The following is a 19670-nucleotide window of genomic DNA, read 5'->3' as shown; positions in this document are numbered from 1 at the left end:
CTAATTTCCTCGTCCTTGTCAACAGCTTTCTCTATTTTGTCCATAGTTTTACCTTTATTGGGGATGACTTGTTACAATGTTATTAGTGTGAGTTACTAGATTTGCCACGCTTCAGGATCCAGCTCCCTCTCCAGGTTTTCTAGCCACTAAGTCTTGTACCTAGTGCCCATGCTGGTAAATGTATGCACATAAGCACTAAGGTTCCATGACATTCAGTTTGCATGCTGATGGAACTGATTTTGAACTGTTGAAAACAGAAGGGCTCTTTCCGTTATGTTCATTGCGCATGTGGATAGTAGGCAGTGGTAGCTTTCAGTGCCAGCTGTTCATGCCGCAATGTGTCCTGTATATATGTCCCAATGTCACCCCGAGAAGGACTCAGATGAATCACAGATAACCTCACTTGGGGTGAACCCTCAGCACTCTGTCAACACCCTCCCAGCCTGAGGAAACAACTCTTTCACCATCCTCATACTCTGGGAACAACCCCACTGTCATTTTCTCTGTTACACAGCCATGAAGGAGCATGCAACTGCAGAATCAATGGCAGGTCCTCACAGCTATCCTGGGCATGGGCAAAGTTTTCAGATGAATCTGGTTCTTTGCTGAGACAACATTATTCTACTACTCAGCTAACAGAGCAGACTTAGTGCTATCCATGGTTCTGATTGCTGCTCACCCGAACCTGCTGTGCAAACCCAGCAATGAACTGCCATGCCTTGACCTGACTCGTGCCTAAATTCATTCCAAACAGAATGACTTTGACCTGATTTACCGCCACCTGACTCAGCCTTGCCATACCCTAATAGCAGCTCTACTTGAGTGCACCTGACTTACTTCCACCTTAATCTGCACAACTCAGCTTGCTTCTTCCCTAGCAGGCCCCAACCCTCAACAAAACTGGATGCAGGCACAGAAAAAGATGTCTGTGATCCGCCTGTGCACATATAAGTGTATTCAAGGTGGCAGAGCACCTTGCAATTTGACCCCTTCTTATGCATAGATGCTGAGATGTACAGATGTCCTTTTCAATATACAGTCTGCATTAGGCTGGGAACTTTTTACAAACTAAGGGCTGCATCCTCCTACAGTAGATTAGTTTCTGCACACATTCACACACCACTCTCTGTTCTCCATCAAGGCAAGCAAGTGGGTTTACTGAAGTTCAAGGACACATTCCTCCAAGCAAAAGCACTCAAGGAGGGTATGAAGGAAGGCTGGTGAGGGGTGTGGCCTGGGGAGAGTTCACCCCACAGTGAACGCATGGAAAAAAGTCCAACAGGAAGAGGGCTGGAGCTGTACAGTTGTCCCCTCCTAGTGCACAAGGTTGGTAAAGACTGTCCTAGTGCATCCTTACACAAAAGAACAAACACTTAATTGGTTTTGAAAGCATAGGAAACAGCCTTATACTAAGTATCTCTTTGGCTCAATATTGTCTAGCAATTCTCCTGGAGTTGCCAGGGGTTGAACCTAGGACCATCAGCATGCAAAACATGCGCTAACACCGAGCCACAGCCCTTTCCCGAGGGCCTTGCCAACTCTTGATAGTATCCTTTAACAGTGAAGGCTGAGCCATGATGCACTGTGCAAATGATTTTAGGCCCTTTCCTGCATGCACACACAAACACACCTGGATTTACACAGAACATATAACAGCAGGAAACATTAGAGGGCCTCACAATGAGGGAGATCACAGAGAACATGCAGCTGGGAAGATGCTGGCTTCAGATAACAAGCCTCAGCCTTTAATTCCTGTGGGCTCCGCCTTGCAACCATCTGTTTGCCTGCTGTAACTCTAGCCTCAAGTCTCCTTCTGCTTCCCAACCCCTCGAGCTTGCTGACTCAGGTGCTGCTAATTGAAATGGTAGAGCAGAGAGATTGGCAGGCCAACGGAAACTGGTCTGATGGGAACTAAATGTGCTGTTAAAACCCAATTAAATTAAGACATTTCCTCTGTCTAGCTCTCTTTCTCTCGACTTGGGTCCATGTGCCTCTTAATGCTTGGAGCACTCAGCTTTTTTTCTTCTTCTAAAGGGCCCCTATTGAGGCTGCACTGCCGACTGCTACTGCCCCCGCTTAGAAGATGCCGGATTTTCAATGGTGGTGACTCAGGGATGCTAGACACTCTGTGCAGCAGTTGCGTTTGCGTTGGCCACACAAGGATTTCCTGCAGTGCACAAATAAATTATATGCATCCTTCAAGCATTCTCTTGACATGACTCAGGGAACAGAGGGAATGGTTTAAATGATTGCCCCCCTTTTGCACTACTGCAAATGTTGGGGTGTCCCCAAGTCGGCTAAAGCCTCCCTTGAGTGCAGAGATGGTGCCATTTTGTCTGCAAATGTACTGGCACTCAGCCCTGAATTTCACAAATAGAGGAAACTCTTAAAATTGTTACACAATTGCTCTATATGCTTTGGACCTGAGACTCAGGTTTGAGGCATCCATTTTTAAGAGCAGCAAGTTTTAATCTCAGGAACATCAGCCAGTCTAAGGCTATTACCTTTGAATCTTGGGCCTAGGGTAGGGGTGGGGAACTTTAGCCCCAAGCCCCAAATGTGGACCTTGAGGCCTCTATTTCTGCCCCTCAGAACTCTTCCCATGCAACACCCCCTGTGCCAAGACCATGATGCTCACTGGGCCTGCTTTACACCTTGAGAGTTTTTGCCCAGCTGAGATGTGTCATTGAACTGTGACAATGCCTCATGCTTGGCAGGATGGAGGTGTGTGTGTGTGTGTGTGTGTGTGTGTGTGTGTGTGTGTGTGTAGAAACTAGCCTGCTGTACAAGGATACAAGTTGCATTTGTTGCTCTGCCTATTTCTGCCTCAGGTCCCACCCACCACTGGCAGTGGAACAGATGGTCTCAGACATTGCTGGTCTCTCCTTCACTAGAAGTTTTGAAGCAGAGGTTGAATAGTCACCTATCAGGGATGGGTTCCCCAAATTTGCAGAACGATGGATGACCCTTGAGGTCCATTCTAACTCAATAACTTCTAAAGCAGGAGACAGCAACATAAGCCTCAGTAAGTATGACTGTCATAGGAACATTGGAAGCTGCTTTATCCTGGGCCAAACCATTGGTCCATCTAGCGCATCATTGTCCACACTGGTTGGCAGCAGCTCTCCAAGGTTTCAGGCAGGGGATCTCGACCAGCCCTATCTGCCATCAGGGAGTGAACCTGGGACCTTCTGCAAGCAAAAGCAGGTACAGAGCTTTACCCTAAATAGATAGGCCAATGGTCTGACTGTTCTATCTTGTTCTTTACTCTCTACACAGTCTGGAAACAGCTTTCTGGGGGCTCAGGCCGAAAGGAGTCTTTACCAGAGATTCCGGGGTTTAGTCCTGGGATGTTCCGCATGCAAAATGGATGCTGTTCCACTGAGCTATGGCCCTTTTTGCCCTGAAGTGACTGAGCCTGGATTCAGATCAAGTGCTGACGAGATGAGAGGAAAGTGAGAAGAGGTGGGAGGAGGAGCAGCTGACCAGCCTAGGTTTGCTCTGTCCTAGAGTCTGCTTCCATCACCACAGCACAGCTGTATGGGGGGGGGACACATACAATGACCTCTTGTGGGATGTATTATAAATATTTGATAGGCCTAATGTAATCATATACAATCAATAAGGGCAGGAATATATCCCCCCCCCCAGTCTCCCTCCTACTCGCCCCCGCCTTCTCTGGCCTTCTCTCTCCTGCTCTGCCTCATCCTTCCTTTCCTCTCCTCCCTTTTGTTCTGCCTTTCATTAATGCATTCTCCAGTTTACATTATTTATCAACTTCCTCCCCCGCCTTTTTTTTTCCTTTTGAAAAAATAAATTAAATAACATTGGTTATCTGTCGTCTCGGACACTCAGGCTAAGCAGTTTGGGGGGTGTGGCGGGGAGGGATTTGCTGCTCTTCTCTTTGGCATTCCTGATTCAGATAGCTGGGGGGGGGGGCGGAAGCCCATTGTCCACCCCACATCCCTACAGGCTTGTTCGCACGTCACTCTGAGCACAGGTACAAACTGTATCTGCACATGCGCAAGTGTTTGGGTGGAAATGCACACACTTGTTGATTACTACAACTTCAGCCCCTGTGCTTACATAGAGTATGCACTCATTGAAGGTCGCACATGAACAACTGTACATAGCGGTGCCAAATTGGGTGCCCATGGCACACGTGACACAATGTTATGATGGTGTGGCGCAACGTGACATCATGGTGTTACATCACAGCATCATGATAGCATGGCAGGCGGGTGTGTGCGTGCTCTAGCACTATGGTGGTGACTGGGCTGGGGCCTGCACCTCTGCTGCAGGGCCTCTGTTGGGGCCCACTGTGGCTAAAGATGTGACCTGGGCCGCAGTGGGGCCCAATAGAGGAGCTGAGGCAGGGGCACAGGCCCTGGCCCAGTCGCCGTTATGGCGCCAGAGCACCAGATGTAAGGGAGCGGACGGTGGCAGCTGTGGGGGGTAGAGGCTGGAAACCCACAGCAAAATGTTTGTGGATGCCCGGGCTCCCAGGAGCTCCTGGAGTTGGTGCCTCTGACTGTACAAGTGTACAGGTCAGTTGTTTGAGTGCATATAGTTACATAGGCTGTGCACTTCTTTAATGAGGGATGTGAACACCCCTCCACTAAGCCCATAATATTCTCAGGTTCCTTCTGCTGATTGGCAGGGACAGAGGAAGCTGTTTTACATGGGCTGCAAGCAGCTCTCCAGGATTTCAGGCAGGGGAATATCCTAGGCCCAGGTAAAAATACTGGGAGCTGAACCTATCACCATTTGCATGCAAACCACATGCCCTACCACTGAGTCATGGCTCTTCCCTTGGTGGTGGCAGCAGCAGCAAATTGGCAAAATGGTGTAATTAGCCTGCTGGGCTTGGACTGGAGATGCCCAGTTTCGATTCCTTGCTGAGTCATAAAGCTCACTGGATGTCCTAGAGCAGGTGGAAGCTTGGGTTCAGGGGCTGAATGTGCCTCCCCCAGACCTCTCTAGCTGACCCTCAAGACAGCTCCCAGGTCACACCCCTTACTGATCCAACCTCTCTACCCCCATCACCCTACTTCATTCATACTCTCCTCAAACTTTTTGCCTGACTGGAATGAATCCTTGAACTCTATTAGTGCTGCTTGATTGCCTGGATAGAGGCTAGATAGGGAGGTGTGAACATGTGCAGAAATGCACACACAGGTCCTGCTGTCCAAACGTTCATTATATGTACATTCATTTATCCAAACCCAAGGAATTAGTACCTAAAACCTCACTATATACACTGCAGTTTCCGATATCCAAACAACCGAACCTACATGTGGTACTCTAAACAAATAAACTATAGTAATAAGCCTTATTTTTTGTGTTTTGTTAGTCTGTGACAGCTGTTTCACCAGAAACCTGGGGTGGGGGGAGAGGAGAGAGACTGGACAAATAAGAAAGGATTTTTTCCCTCCCTTGTTTGCCTTTTGCAAGGTTTCAGGGGGCTTTCCTGGATTTTCTCATCGCTTTGGAGTCAAGATTCTGTGGCCAGGAACACATTAGAAATTTTCCCACAGGAGTCGATGTAACTTGTTGAGTCATTATGCGAAAGCTCACCTAACAAATGACTTCCTGAGGATGTGTTGTGTTTGGGTAGCAAGACCAATGTTTGTGTGTATGGCTGCATCCACATTTGCACTTGGCCCTGCCCACCATGCGGCCCCCAAGAAGTCGCTCAGAAGGGAATGCTGCTCTTGGCTGGGATGGAAAAAATACTCGGCTCTGCCCGATGGCCAGTCATCATATTCAGCCTAGTCTACTGCACAGAGTTATCGTGAGGGTCAAACTTCATGCCAGGTGTGTGGGGAGAGAGATCATGTATGTTGCCCTGAGCTGCTTCAAGGAAGACTAGAGTGAAAAATCAACCCTGCTCCTGTCGCTGAGTAATTTGGCTTTTGCTGCCAAGAACCCCATTTATATGTTGTTGTGTCTCTGTGTGCAGAACTGCACACACCACCACTTGGAACTTCAATAATAACAAAGATCCTATGAGCATGTGCAGAGTACTTTTCATAGCCAACTGCTTCCCAAGTGGGACTAAGAGGCAAAGCTTGCAAGTAAGAGGCTGTAATTTTAGAGACATGCAGAGTTTTTATTTCAGCAATGAACAGCTGGCTGAAGTGATCCTTGGATTGTTTCAGTATATATGAAACGACAACACAGTACACTTATTATTGAATCAAACACCCCAACACCACCACACAGCCAACCTCAGACAGCCCTGCTTCATCCTCCTTTGTTTCTCCTTGAATAATTTTCAAGGAGGAGGTTAGGGACAGATGTAAAATTATTTGACTCTGCCTGTCATTGTTTCTGGCTCCACCTACCATTGGCCTCACTGTTTTTGACCCCACCAGTCCCAATGGTCACCAGCCATCACACTGCACATGCATGCATACACACATGCACACACGCGCGCGCGCACACACACACACACACACACACACACACCAGTAATACCAATGCATGCCAATGGCAAGAGGCTTGTCTAAATAAGCAAGCCTTTGGAGCCTGTTTAAAGTGACCAAGACCTCAAATGCAGCAAACCACAACAGACCACTCCATCTAAAATCTGGGCCCAATACCAAGCAGATCTTCTCTGTTTGCCACCTGCGAACAATGGAGCCATCAAAAGGGTAGCTGTTCTAGTACATATAAGGCAGGGCCCCATGTACTGAAGGAGACCCTCTTGTTAGATCCTCTTGTGCTCCCAGTTTCATCTCAGTCCACACACCTCCCAGTTCAGGAATCTGGAGTCAGGAGCTCCTGGATATGATGCTGCCATCCCAGACAGCAGCGGATGGAAATGCAAAGCAAATGCAACGGCTTGCAGCTGGCACTAAATAATTCATGGGCTGATGGTACGGTGTTCCGGTTGCCTCTGTCTTCAATCTGCAGAAGCAGCCATAATGAGTTGAATGGCTTGACATGGAGCATTTAAACAGAGAAAGAGGTTGCTCCTCCCTCTTACCCTTCCTTTTCAAGGGAGTGCTTAAGGAGCTTCAAAAAACTCACCACCCAAGTGAGGTTATAGCCACCCAAATATGTTAATACACACAGTAACTGGCATTAAGTGAGGCTAATGGAGAATGGGAGGGGGTGTGTGTGTGTAGGTTTGGATTGGTTTCTAGCTGAGCATTCCTGTTCTTTCCCAGGTCATAATTTGAGGGCTGGATTTGTCTGAGGAAGGACCAGAGCGCCTGCTTTGTGTGCAGAAGGTTTCCAGTTCAATCCCTGACACCTCCAGGTAGGGCTGGGGAAGACCCCTGCCTGAAATCCAGAAGAGCTGCTGCCAGTCAGTGTAGACAAGACAAGGCTGTTGTTGTGTCTTAGTATAATGTCTCATATTGATGCTGCCTCTGGTACAAAAATGTCAGGTAAGGCTGGCATTGGGTGCCATGCATTGGGTGCCATTGTGGCACCACCCTCTCCTTCCAGAAAAGAATTCTACATTTATGATGATGATGATGATAAATTCAACTTATACACTGCCCTATACCCGGAAACCTCAGGGTGATTCACAACAAGACCACAACATATAAAATCAGATCAAAAGCAGTAACCCAATACCCCCCAAAGCCACATTCTAAAAGAGTGTTGGATGTCAATAAGATAAACCAAAGGCCTGGTTAAAAAGGAACGTTTTTGCCTGGCGCCTAAAGGTGTATAATGAAGGTACCAGGCGAACTTCCCTGGGGAGAGCATTCCATAGATGGGGAGCCACTGCAGAGAAGGGCCATTCTCATACAGAATGCTTACTTTACATTTATATTGCATGTGGAAGTATACAGCACCTCACAAAAATGAATCTGTTGAAATCCCTACAACAACCCCATGAGGCTGGTCAATATGATTATGTTTGCATTGCAGACTAGGGTTGCAAAGACTGGGAGAGAGTAACCTGAGCTCACAGAAGTGGTGAAAGCAGACCAGGAGATCCCTAATTAGCAGTTCATACTCTTAGCCACCATGTTACACCAGCTACCTTACCCCGTGAGAAATGCAATGGAACTTCCCCTTCACTTAAAGCATCAACACCATCACCATAATTGCTGCTTTCTTCTTACCACAAGCTGATTTGAAAAGCCCCTTATACAGTTAGAACTTGCTTCTGATATCTCCCTCTCTCTCTCTCTCTCTCTCTCTCTCTCTCTCATTAAGGTCATCAGCAATTTCCTCTAGTTCCCAAGAGGCAGAGCAGAACTCGGGGCTCTAATTAAGGCACAGCCCAATTTACTTTGCTCTTTGTTTAAATGTCACTCATCCCAACTGCAAACACCAGTCAGCCCTGTTTATCGTGCCATTCCCCTCTTTGTTACTTTCACCATTGTCTCTATTCCCTGTGTCCAGGGTGCATATCCATTGCATAGGCAGCCAAAAGAGTACTGCCCATGCACAAGGGAGAGGTGCTAACAGGTTTAGTGGAACACCAGGGTTTGCAGAAGGTAGCCATGGAATGCTGACTGTTGGGTAAAAATATTAAACTTGGATGAGAGCAGAATAGAATAAGGAGGGCATGACTTTCTAATTGTCAAGGCAATCCTAAATGTGCCTACTAAGAAGTACATGTTACTGAGTTCAATGAGACTTATTGCTCTCATGCCCCATCAGCGTATGGTTTGCCACTATATAAAACAGGAAGCTGAACTCAATAAGCATTTGGTTGGATCCAATAGACCTCTTCTTATGATCTTATGCATTGCTGCCTGAAACATCCAAAAGTAACACACCATGCTGCAACATTTTGTTGAAAGTTCCACTTGTCATTTTATGAATGCACAGAAGTGCTTTTTTTTTTTTAACTGAGTCAGTTTACCAATAGTACATCCAGCTCTGCATTGCTTACTTCAAAATGTGGTGATTTGACACTGTGGTTTTGGGAGGCGCTGCTGTTCATGCTGCTGAGCTTCTGGACATCCTTGAGTTCTACCCAGACTGCTCTGGTGAACAAGCCTTTACTGGAGTATACGTTTTCCAGCACCAGTCCTCAAGCAGCAAAGAACCTCAGGTGCCAGAGAAAGGTTAAGGTTTCAGGACCTAGGAGAGCTCCCAGTGAAAGCACTCTAGTTAAGGCAGCTGCTCCTAGCACCCTGCACTCAACTGAGCACTTAAATAACCTAGTGACTTGTTGACTCTCCAAGCCACACCCCTTTAGCCAAAATCTGGAATGTAAAGGGGGGGGGGAGCTCAAGATTGGCGCCTGAGAACTCTGGTGTTTGGGAGTGTCTTTTAAGTGTGTCGTCTGTTATCTCCATACCTAGTTGTCTCTTTCTTTAGTCTGGTACAGGGCACAAAGATGCTCTAAGAAATATAGATTAAAATTGAGCAGAACTGCTCCCCCCCCCCGCAATAGTTAAGACTATTGTTTTCCACAAATGGGTGGCGGAAGTACCAACCATTGTATGTTTCTTCATCCCAGTGGTCCTGGGGATGTTCCTAGGTGCAACCTGAAAATCAATCTATTCACTTGTCAAATGTATTGATTTGGATCCAGACTGACTGAGCAAGCCTAATCATGTCTGCTCAGATATAAGTCCTATTGGATTCAATTGGGTTTACTGCCAGTTAAATGGTGGTTAGGATTGCAGCCTAAGATAGCTGCACTTAATACCCACTAAAACCCAATGATATGTAAGCTAACATATGACTTTGTAAAGGACTCCCTCTGATGGTAGTGGACTCTCCTTCATTGGTGGTTTTAAGCAGAGGTTGAATGGTCTTCTGTCATTGATGCTTTAGCTGAAATTCCTGTATTGCAGGGGGTTGGACTAGATGACCCTAAGGGTCCCTCCCAACCCTACAATTCTGTTGGGAGCCACCCAGAGTGGCTGGGGAAACCTGGCCAGATGGGCGGGATATAAATTATTATTATTATTATTATTATTATTATTATTATTATTATTATTATTATTTTCTATATGACTAACTTATTCCATTGATGTCAATGTGATCTCAGTGCAGCTAAGGTTGCAATCCCATATATACTTACTTGGGAGTAATACTGCAATCCTAACCCCACTTACTCAGGAGTAAGTCCCACACAATTTAATTTACATAATAGAGAAAGGGCTTGTGCTGTAACAGAGCAAACCTATTTATGTTTACTCAAAAGTAAGTCCCACAATGCCTGTGGCCATTGGGGTTTACTCCCTAGGTAATTTGCCTAGGATGGCATCCTTAGTTTGAATCTAGTCAATCACCTGTAGATTTACTGTTCATGTGAAAGTGGGCTACTGTCCATTTAGGATTTTCCCAGTGAAGGAAAGGGGGGGGGGGAGAGAGACAACAGCAACAGGATAAAACTCTGTCCATTACAAGGATGAACAGATCTTCTGAAATATAAACCATTCATAAAAATTATGAATGGGTAAAGAAGCCGAATGGGCAAAAAATGGGGTTGGGTTTATTTTTTGGTACGGGGTGTGTGTGAAAAAGAAGAAATGAATTGTGTGGTTAAGAGATAGCACTCCACTATGTTCTGCAGCAATCCTGCACACGGGGACCCCCTAGTACTGTTGTCTAGAACCAGCATGGCATAGTGAATCTCTTCAACTGCCTCACCGCCCACCACTCTGTGCACCCTCCTCTGCTCTGCAATCAGTCACAGCAGCAGCAGCAAAAACACCAGGAGCCACCAATGCAGCCAAAACCAGAAGTGCATATTCTCCTCTTACATAAATAAAATTTTTACAGCAGGGTGGCAGGAAATGCAGGGGGGTGGCAGGAAATGCATTTTCAGTTCATCTGCAGCTATTAGATTACCAGGAAATGGCTGGCTGGCCAGGAGCCAGGCCTCTGGCTTAGAGGGAGAAAGGAGGCAGGAGGGAGGGGAGAGAGAGAGAGAGAGAGAGAGAGAGAGAGAGAGAGAGAGAGAGAGAGATATTTCTGGCTAATGGGCACTCTGCTGAGGTACCTGCAAGGCAGCAGCCTCTGACCAGTGAGGAAGAGAGACTCAGTATGTGCATGTGCCTAGTTCCTGCTGGGACTGAAGGCAGGGAGGCATAAAAGCAAAAGGAGGAGCCAGAGCCAATGAGAGCCAGAGCCAACTAAACCTAGTTTTGTTCCCCTCCTCCTTCTTCTCCTCCTCCTCCTCCTCCCTGCTGACTTCTACAAGAGAAATTCAGGAGAAAGAAGTTGGCAGCTCCTGGACTCATTGGAAGGGTAGGAAAGTGGGCGCCACCTAATGGCGGACTGAGTTTGGTGGGGCAGTGCCCCATTTGTCCTAATGGACCACCCCCTGCATCCCTTCTGTGCAAAAGAGGGGAATAAAAAATAGAGACCCTCTCCCCCTCTATGCAGGCCTTCAAAACTGAAAAGGTGGCAAGTGTGATGGGTTAGCAGAATAAGAGGGAGGCCAAAGGTGAGTTCTTCAGATCCATCTAAGGTTGTTGTCTGTATTTATGGCAGGGGTTCTATATCAGCCATGCCATGGATATGGACATTTCCCAGTGCATGGCAATGGTATGAGGAGTAAGTGGTAGGAAAACTTCTCCTGCTGAATTTCTGCCCAGCACGCAGCTGTGAAAAACACAGGACCCATGCTGGGAATAGAAGTAAAGAACTATAATGGTGATTATAACAGCATTTATACCACTGTTTTGCCTCTTGCAGCCCAAGGTGGCATACATGATTCTCCACTTTATTTTATCCCCAAAGCCTATGGGGTAGGTTAGCCCAAGAACACCCAGTGAGCTTCATGGCAGAGAAGGGATTCCAACCCTGGTCTCTCATGCCTTTGTCCAACTAAATCCTACTGGCTCTCTAAATGCTGTAACTCTACTTTCACCATGCACATTTTTATCAGCACCATTATCAGCACCAGAGTTCTATATTTGATCTCATAGCAGCATATAGTGCATGCCAAGTTCTTTCTGCACCTACCCTAATTTTCTCTTAACAGCAACCCTGTGAGGTAGTTTAGGTGAAGAGGGAGACAGTGACTGGTTCAAAGAGGTTCATGGCTGAGGCAGGATTAAAATCCAGGTATCTCCAGCCCTCGTTTGATGTGCTGCTCTCATTAGTAAGAAGGGGAATTGGCATGGGAGGACGACACATGGCCCAATGAACAAAGTGAGTTGTTGTTGCATCTGGAAGACTTTGGTTTGACTCAAATCTCTACCAGGGACTTTCCAGCCTAACCCTAACTCCCAACACACCACCACCAGGAAGCTTGCTAGCCTGAGAGAAAAAACACTTTTTGCTATAGAAATCATGAACATGGGAAGCTGCCATCTGAGTCTATGAAGAAGACATCTGAAATAGTTAACTTTTCATACAGAACAGGGAAGCCTGTAGGTGAGGCTGATCTATTAATACCTTCAAGGTAACTCTTAATGAGGATTGGGAATTGCCACCACCCCCCTCCACAACTTGGAGAAATTTAGGTAAGAAACATCTTTTCTTTTTGTTCTTAGAATGAATTCCTCCTCCCACCCAATCTCTTAGAGGTGACCGTAGTAGGGATGCCCTATATCAACTTCAGTCATAACTTCCAGCAGCTTTCTTATCTGTAATAAGTATTTTTTATTATTATTTAAAGAAACTAAATCTAGAAGCAGTGGGTTTCTGTTCAGATGGGTTTCTAAGGAGCAATGGGAAGGTGGAGTAGAAAAGGGGTATCAACTAGGGAGATTAACAGTTTTATACATGCCTAACCATAAGATGGGATGCGGGACTTGCCGATCAGAAGGTTGGCGGTTCGATTCCCCGTGAGGAGGTGAGCTCCTGTTGCTCGGTCCCTGTTCCTCCCAACCTAGCAGTTCGAAAGCATGTCAAAGTGCAAGTAGATAAATAGGTACCGCTCTGGCGGGAAGGTAAACAGCGTTTCCATGTGCTGCTCTGGTTCGCCAGAAGCGGCTTAGTCATGCTGGCCACATGACCCAGAAGCTGTACGCTGGCTCCCTCAGCCTGCAAAGTGAGATGAACGCCACAACCCCAGAGTCAGTCATGACTGGACCTAATGGTCAGGGGTCCCTTTACCTTTACCTTTAACCATAAGATATGGGAAGCGGGTGGCGCTGTGGGTTAAACCAATGTGCAGCTTGGGCTTGCCAAATGTTGGCGGTTTGAATCCCCACAACGGGATGAGCTCCCGTTGTTCGGTCCCAGCTCCTGCTAACCCAGCAGTTTGAAAGCATGCAGTGCAAGTAGATAAATAGGTACCGCTCCGGCGGGAAGGCAAACGGCGTTTCCGTGCGCTGCTCTGTGTTTCCATGCACTGCTCTGGTTTTGCTGGCCACATGACCTGGAAAAACTGTTTGCAGAAGCGGACTGGCTCCCTTGGCCTGTAAAGCGAGATGAGCGCCACAACCCAAGAGTCGTTCGCAACTGGACTTAATGGTCAGGGCTCCCTTTACCTTTACCTTTAACCATAAGATGGGACAATTGTTGGAGATGTGTGGAGACACAGGTAAGCCCTGGACCTTTTGCATTCAGTCACACCTCCCCACCTTTAAAATTTTTAAACCCCCCTCTTTGTTTACAGAGTGCTTTCCCCTCTGACACTTGGCACCTATACATGTAAATTAGCACCTGCAAATATATACACATTTGCAAATATATACACAATTTGCACCTGCAAATTGTATAGAGATTCATGGCCTATGACCCAAATATTTTAAGAACTGAGCAGCACAATGATTTGGGGACTCTAAAGTTGCCCATCAAACAGTTTGAACCTGATCACTCGGTGACCTGTGTTGCACTTCTAATTAGACCGATAGAAATAATTTTAAAAATTGCATCTAAACATATACATTAACATTGTCTATTGGAGCTAATAGAAGACTACCACTCTGCCCCCAAATTTTGTCCTTGGGTGGGGTGGCAAAACCTTCTGTTGGCAATAAAAGGCTTCCTCCAACAATGAAAACACTGTGGGTACCATGGAAGTTCTCTGTAGCCGCACAGGCATCTACAGGAATCACATTCACAAGCCATGAAGTAATGCTTGCAGTTAAGCTTTTTCCAGTATGTTTGCTCCCATGTTAAAAAAAAAAAATAAGGGGGGGGGGGAGAGTTGAGAAGTGGAAGCATGTTCTCTATATTTTGATGTTGATGGCATTTTCAAAAAAAATAATTAATATATATACCGCTGCTCAAAATATAGGCTTCTCTTCAATTCAGTTTTTCTAAGATTAGACCCATAAAAATTAAGAAACCTAGAATCATAGAACTGTAGAGTTGGGAGGGACCCCAAGAGTCATGTAGTCCAACCCCTTGAAATGCAGGAATCTCAGCTAAAGCTTCCATGATGTATAGCCATTCAACCTCTGCTTAAAAACCTCCAAGGAAGGAGAGTCCAAAACCTCCCGAGGGAGACTGTACCACCTAAGTGAGCCATGTTCATAATTTCAGTGGGTCTACTCTGTGTAGGACTAGCATTGGCTACAACTCATTTTGTCTTCCCACAGCAGCTTATCACTGAAAGTGAAAAAACCAAACCCAAATCAAACATTAAGCTACTTGATGAATAATAAGATGATGATGACGGGAGCCACAAAACATTTCACTTCTAACCCAATTCCACCACTTACAGTCTTCACCTATATGGTTCCACCAAAAAACATTTTGAATCACTGGGGCTGGTGGGAGTTGTTGCCCCAAACGTCAGGAAAGTACCAGGATGGTGAGAGTTGCCTTAATTTACCCCAATAAAAATAGGTGCCCCTGCCTTTCCCCACCTAAAAGCAGTCATGAATACAAACATGTTTAGAGCCCATCTAAATGATAACAAGGAGGAGGTTGATCATATCTCTTGGGAAGAGTGTTCCACATCCATAGAAATGGCCCTATCCTTCTCTCCCTGGTGACTAGAAGGGTAGGACCTCCATCACTGATCTTATATGTCTAGCAGGTTTGTATGAGTGCAGGTGATCCTTCAACTCACTTGGTTCCAAGATGTTAAGAGCTTTAAAATTTGTGACCAGCACTTTGGATCAAGCCTGGTATCATACAGGCAGCCAGTGCAGGTGACACACCCATTTGTGTAATATGATCAAAGTGTTTAGCCCTTGCCAACACAAGGGACCTGTATATCTGTCAGTGTAGGTTTCTCTCAAATTCTCCTTTATCCAATCTCAAGTTTAGTTCTCCAGATTTTCACATCATTTTGCAATTTATTTATTTTTAAAAAGAGTCCTTGTGAAAATTCACCACCATTTTAGTGTGTGCCTCTCCTACTTTACACATTTTTATATGCAATTTTGCCTAATGATACATATTTCTGCAAAGCAATTTCCCTTAATACAATACACTTTTAATGCTCATTTTACTAATATTTGCATTTTGATGCACACTTCGCCCAAGTATATGCATTTTTGTATACATTACCTGGGCTGGAGGACTGCATTACAAAATTTGCAGAAGTGTGAATTTCAAAGGGTGGCTGTGTTTTGGTTCACATATCGATTAAGAAAGTGCGAATTTGGTAGGTTCACTTTTAAATACTGTATAAACCGAATTGAATTTCTGCTCCATACCCAGTCAGCAATGTCTGGGTTGCTGTATTCTGCATCGGCTGAAGCTTCCAAGCCATCCTCAAAGACACCTGGAACCCACTGCAATCATTGTAACCAGGGAATCCTTAACTCCCAGTTACCTTCGCCAATGTCCTCCATTCTTTTAAAGAAGAATAGTGAGCATTTAAAACAAACTGGCCTCTTTTTGTCCAACTCCTGAGATGGGTACAAAGTAAATTGCTTCCACTCTCCATCCCGCCCCCCCCCCCCCATACCAATTCAAGCACCCTGGTTCTGGGCATTTAACACCCAGAGTAAAATAAGCTGACAAATGCTTGCTTCTTACTCACTCTGCAACATCACTGGGGGATTCTTGGCTTTTTCCTCACCACAGCTTCCTCAATTCCCTTTAAGGCAACACTTAGCTCCTCAGCACAATGTGGGTTTGGCAAATCTTTTCACAGCTTACTTGGCCATTGACTGCTGAAAATGCTGAGTCCTCTAGATGTCCACTCTCTGCTTTGTTATGGTTCAACTCATCAACAGCTGCCTGAAACAGTGTGCACATCATTCCTTGCTCTCACTGACTGAGACTGCAATCTCATGCTCACTTGCCTTGGAGTAAGCTCCAGTGAACTCAATGGGATTTTCTTCTAAGTCAACTGTAAGCCTCCCTTCCATCCACGACAGGTGTAGGGAACGGATCTTTGTGTCTGGATGGATCACGACCTGCCCCCATGGACTACTTTGACAGGTGGGTGACCTCTCTCTTCCCCCATCGAGGCAATGAAGAGGCATTGTTGGAATACAAGGACACATTCCAGCCAGGCCAAAACACTTTGGGTGCAAAGCAGAGCCAGTGAGGGATTTGACTGGGGGGGTGGGGTGGGCGGAGTAACAAGGGCTAGTTAGGGTGGCCTGGAACACAACATTTGGCCCCCTTGGCCTATGGTTCCTCACCACTGAGTTATATTTCGGGGGCAGGACCTTCTCACTGTTGACCCTTCATTTGTAGAATTCCTTCCATCCAAGGATATTCAGCTGGCCCTATTCCATTTCAAGATGCTTTTATTTAATAAGGAGACAAGCAATCTAAGGCTTGCCTACTTAACTTTTTTTTTTTTACTAGTTTAAAATTCTCTACTTAATTGATTTACAAAATGTTTTAACTGATTTTACCAAATGGTTGGCTCGACTTTTGGGATATGTTGTTAACGGACAACTTTAAAATGCTGGTGATATTGTGAGGGAGGGTTTCTCAGTCTGTGAAGAGGCTGCAATTATCTAGAAAAATAAAATAAAGTTATCCACTATTGTTGCACTCAGGATTTTTGTAACACCAGGGTTTTCTGCAACAGCTGCCCAAAGCAGCATCCATGGGAATCACTAGGAAGAGAAATGAAAAGAAATGAATGTGAAAGAGAAGGGAAGGAAATGTGATTGAGAGTAGAGAGGTTTATTAAAGTTTAACAGGCAAGAAGCCCCAAATGACTATATTTAGCCCCAGCTAGGATGTCAGCTATGAAAATAGTGTGCTGGCAGATGCTGGTGGGGGCCCATCATCCCCCTCCCAGAGGAGCAGGATGCTATCACACACACCCCACCCCAGCCGCTTGCCCGAATTGCCCTCCTCACTTTTCCAGCTGCTCCTAGCCTTGATGTTTGCAGCCATGAAAGAAAATGTGAGGGCAGCTATGAGCACTGAGTGCTTGCCAAATCCCAGGACCACTATGTGACCAGGACAATCTTATGCCAACACACCACACCAACACAGTGGACTCTCAGTGACATTGAGACACTTGCTATTGGGTGCTGAGGGCAGCAGAAATTCATTGGCCTCCTGACTTTAGTTGACGGAGTTCAAAGCTGCTCCAGAAAGCCACGGGCAACCAGTACAGGTCATAGTTTCAGGGGCTAGGTTGGAACAAGACGGCTGTCTCTAGGACCAGGTAAAGTGGTGTCTTGAGCCAAGTGGGTTATCATTCTCAGCAAATGTGCTCAAATCTCATCTCCCCCACTTTTCTTTTCTTTGTAAATGGAATCCAGAGCATTTCAACCCCAGGGATTGACAATTCAAAGCATTGCTTGGGAATGCATTCCCAGTTTGAAAACAAACCAAAGCAACCAGTGGTATCCGGTTTGGGATATGGTGCTGTTTCCTTATCACTGTGATACAGAAGCCTTTGCTTGTGGGAACACTTGCATGAACCCGCAGTAGCTTGCTCATGGGTATCAATAGCTTACAGACATGGGTATCAGTGCAGCTGTTCAGTATAATGGCTGTCCAAAACAGTTATACCAGGGAAACCTGGAACACTATTTTATAAGGAGAATGCAGGAACCATAGCGCGGTGGCAGAGCACAGAAACACCACCCCACCAGGCACCAGGTGGTGAAGGGGAGAGATGGAGGGAGAAAAAGGGATGTCACAAAGAGACAGAGAGACAAAGAAGAGAGTGGCCCACCCTTATCAGGTGCAGAAAGAAAGCAACCAAAATGATCAGGCAACTAGCGCAACCGCCCCATGAGGAACGGTTACAATGTTTGGGAATTTTAGTTTAGAAAGTAGGTAAGTAAGGAGGGAGGGAAATTATAGAGGGGTATAAAATTATGCACGACATGGAGAAAATGGACAGAAGTTTTGTTTGATATCCAACTTCATATAACTAACATGCTTAACTCTAAGTAATGCATGAAGGGGTTAAGACCATGGAGTAAACTGTCCTGTCAGACCTAGCTATGTCACTTCCCTTCACCTTGCGAAGAAGGGTTACCAAACTTTGTATTCTCATTTCTTCTTCCACCATGTGAACCTGACCAGTTATGAGGTCTGAGCTGGATGCTCCAAGCTTTAGACCATATGGCTTTAGCAAGCCATCTTTGTGTTTCCATACAAATAATAAAGATGCATTTACCATTTTGGAAATTAATGTTATACTGCCTTGTTTTTTCTTGCTTCTGTATGGAAAAGCACATGAATCTGATCTTTGAAGAGTTTGTATGTAAACCAATTTTAACCTCCCAAACATGTGGTCTCTTTCTATGCTATGGAAAGTGGGGAACTTTGGAACCAACTTAGAAAGGGATGCTTTAAAGGCTTGTTTTTCCATCCTTTACTTTGCTGCATGTTTTGTAATCTTAATTGTCTTCTGGGGTTCTCTCACCAAAGGGTACTTGCTCCAAATCTGGATCTAGGCATCCAGGGAATTCTACTTTATTTATACCATTTTTTTATTATTCGTTAACCAAATAAACGAACATGTTTTTCTCTGTCAATCACAATAATACAAGAACCTGGGGTCATCCAATGAAGCTGAATGTTGAAAGTTTCAGGACAGATAAAAGGAAGTACATAGTTGAACTTTGGAATTAGCTACCCCAAGTTATAGTGATGGTCATCACCCTGAATGGCTTTGAAAGGATATTAGACAAAATCACAGAGGACAAGGCTGTCTGTAGCTGCCATTCATGACTGTTGTGTGTTATCTTGAGTATTGGAGGTGGTATGACTCTGAATACCAGTTGCTAAGGAGCACAAGTGGGGCGGGGCTGCTCTTATGCTTATTTCCTGCTTGTGGGCTTCCTGTTGGCATCTTGGTTTGCCACTGTGCCAGACAGGATACTGGACTAGATAGGCCTTTGGTCTGACCCAGCAGGGCTCTTCTTTTGAATACATGCAATAAAAAAGGACCATCAGACCTTGGGTCACCTGGTTCTTGCTGAGAACCAGGTGGTTCTCATTGGAAGCTGCAATGTTACTCTCCGGGGCCATTTGTAATGGTGGTGTTTTGTGTTGAAACAAAGGTGAACTGGAAACTCTGGAAGCTCTGCAAACGCCATCTTGGTAGTCAAGATAACCCCACAATTAATTGGTAGATGTCGTAAGAATGAGCTGAAATATGTTAATCTTCACTCGCTTTGATATAGGCTAATTGGCTTCCTTTGATGTTGCCCTTATCTGTGGAGTTTGGGGTACTGGAATCTGACCCAGAAAGGAAAACTACCTGTAAGATTTGGGTATGTGCCACCTATGCCTTCATCTAGTTAGGTTTAATGATGGGCAAAGTGATGTATGGTGCTTTGTGTTTAAAGAATGTATAAACATTTGCTTGGGTGTGGACAAGCTCTTCCCTCGCTGCAGATATTGTATCTGTAGAGGCTGGGAGACCTGTCATGCTGATTTGTTGTAAG

This window comes from Podarcis cretensis (genome assembly GCF_951804945.1).
Source record: "Podarcis cretensis genome assembly, chromosome: Z".
NCBI classification, from domain to species: domain Eukaryota; kingdom Metazoa; phylum Chordata; class Lepidosauria; order Squamata; family Lacertidae; genus Podarcis; species Podarcis cretensis.
The sequence above is the reverse complement of the archived record's forward strand: the minus strand, read 5'-3'. Positions refer to the sequence as shown.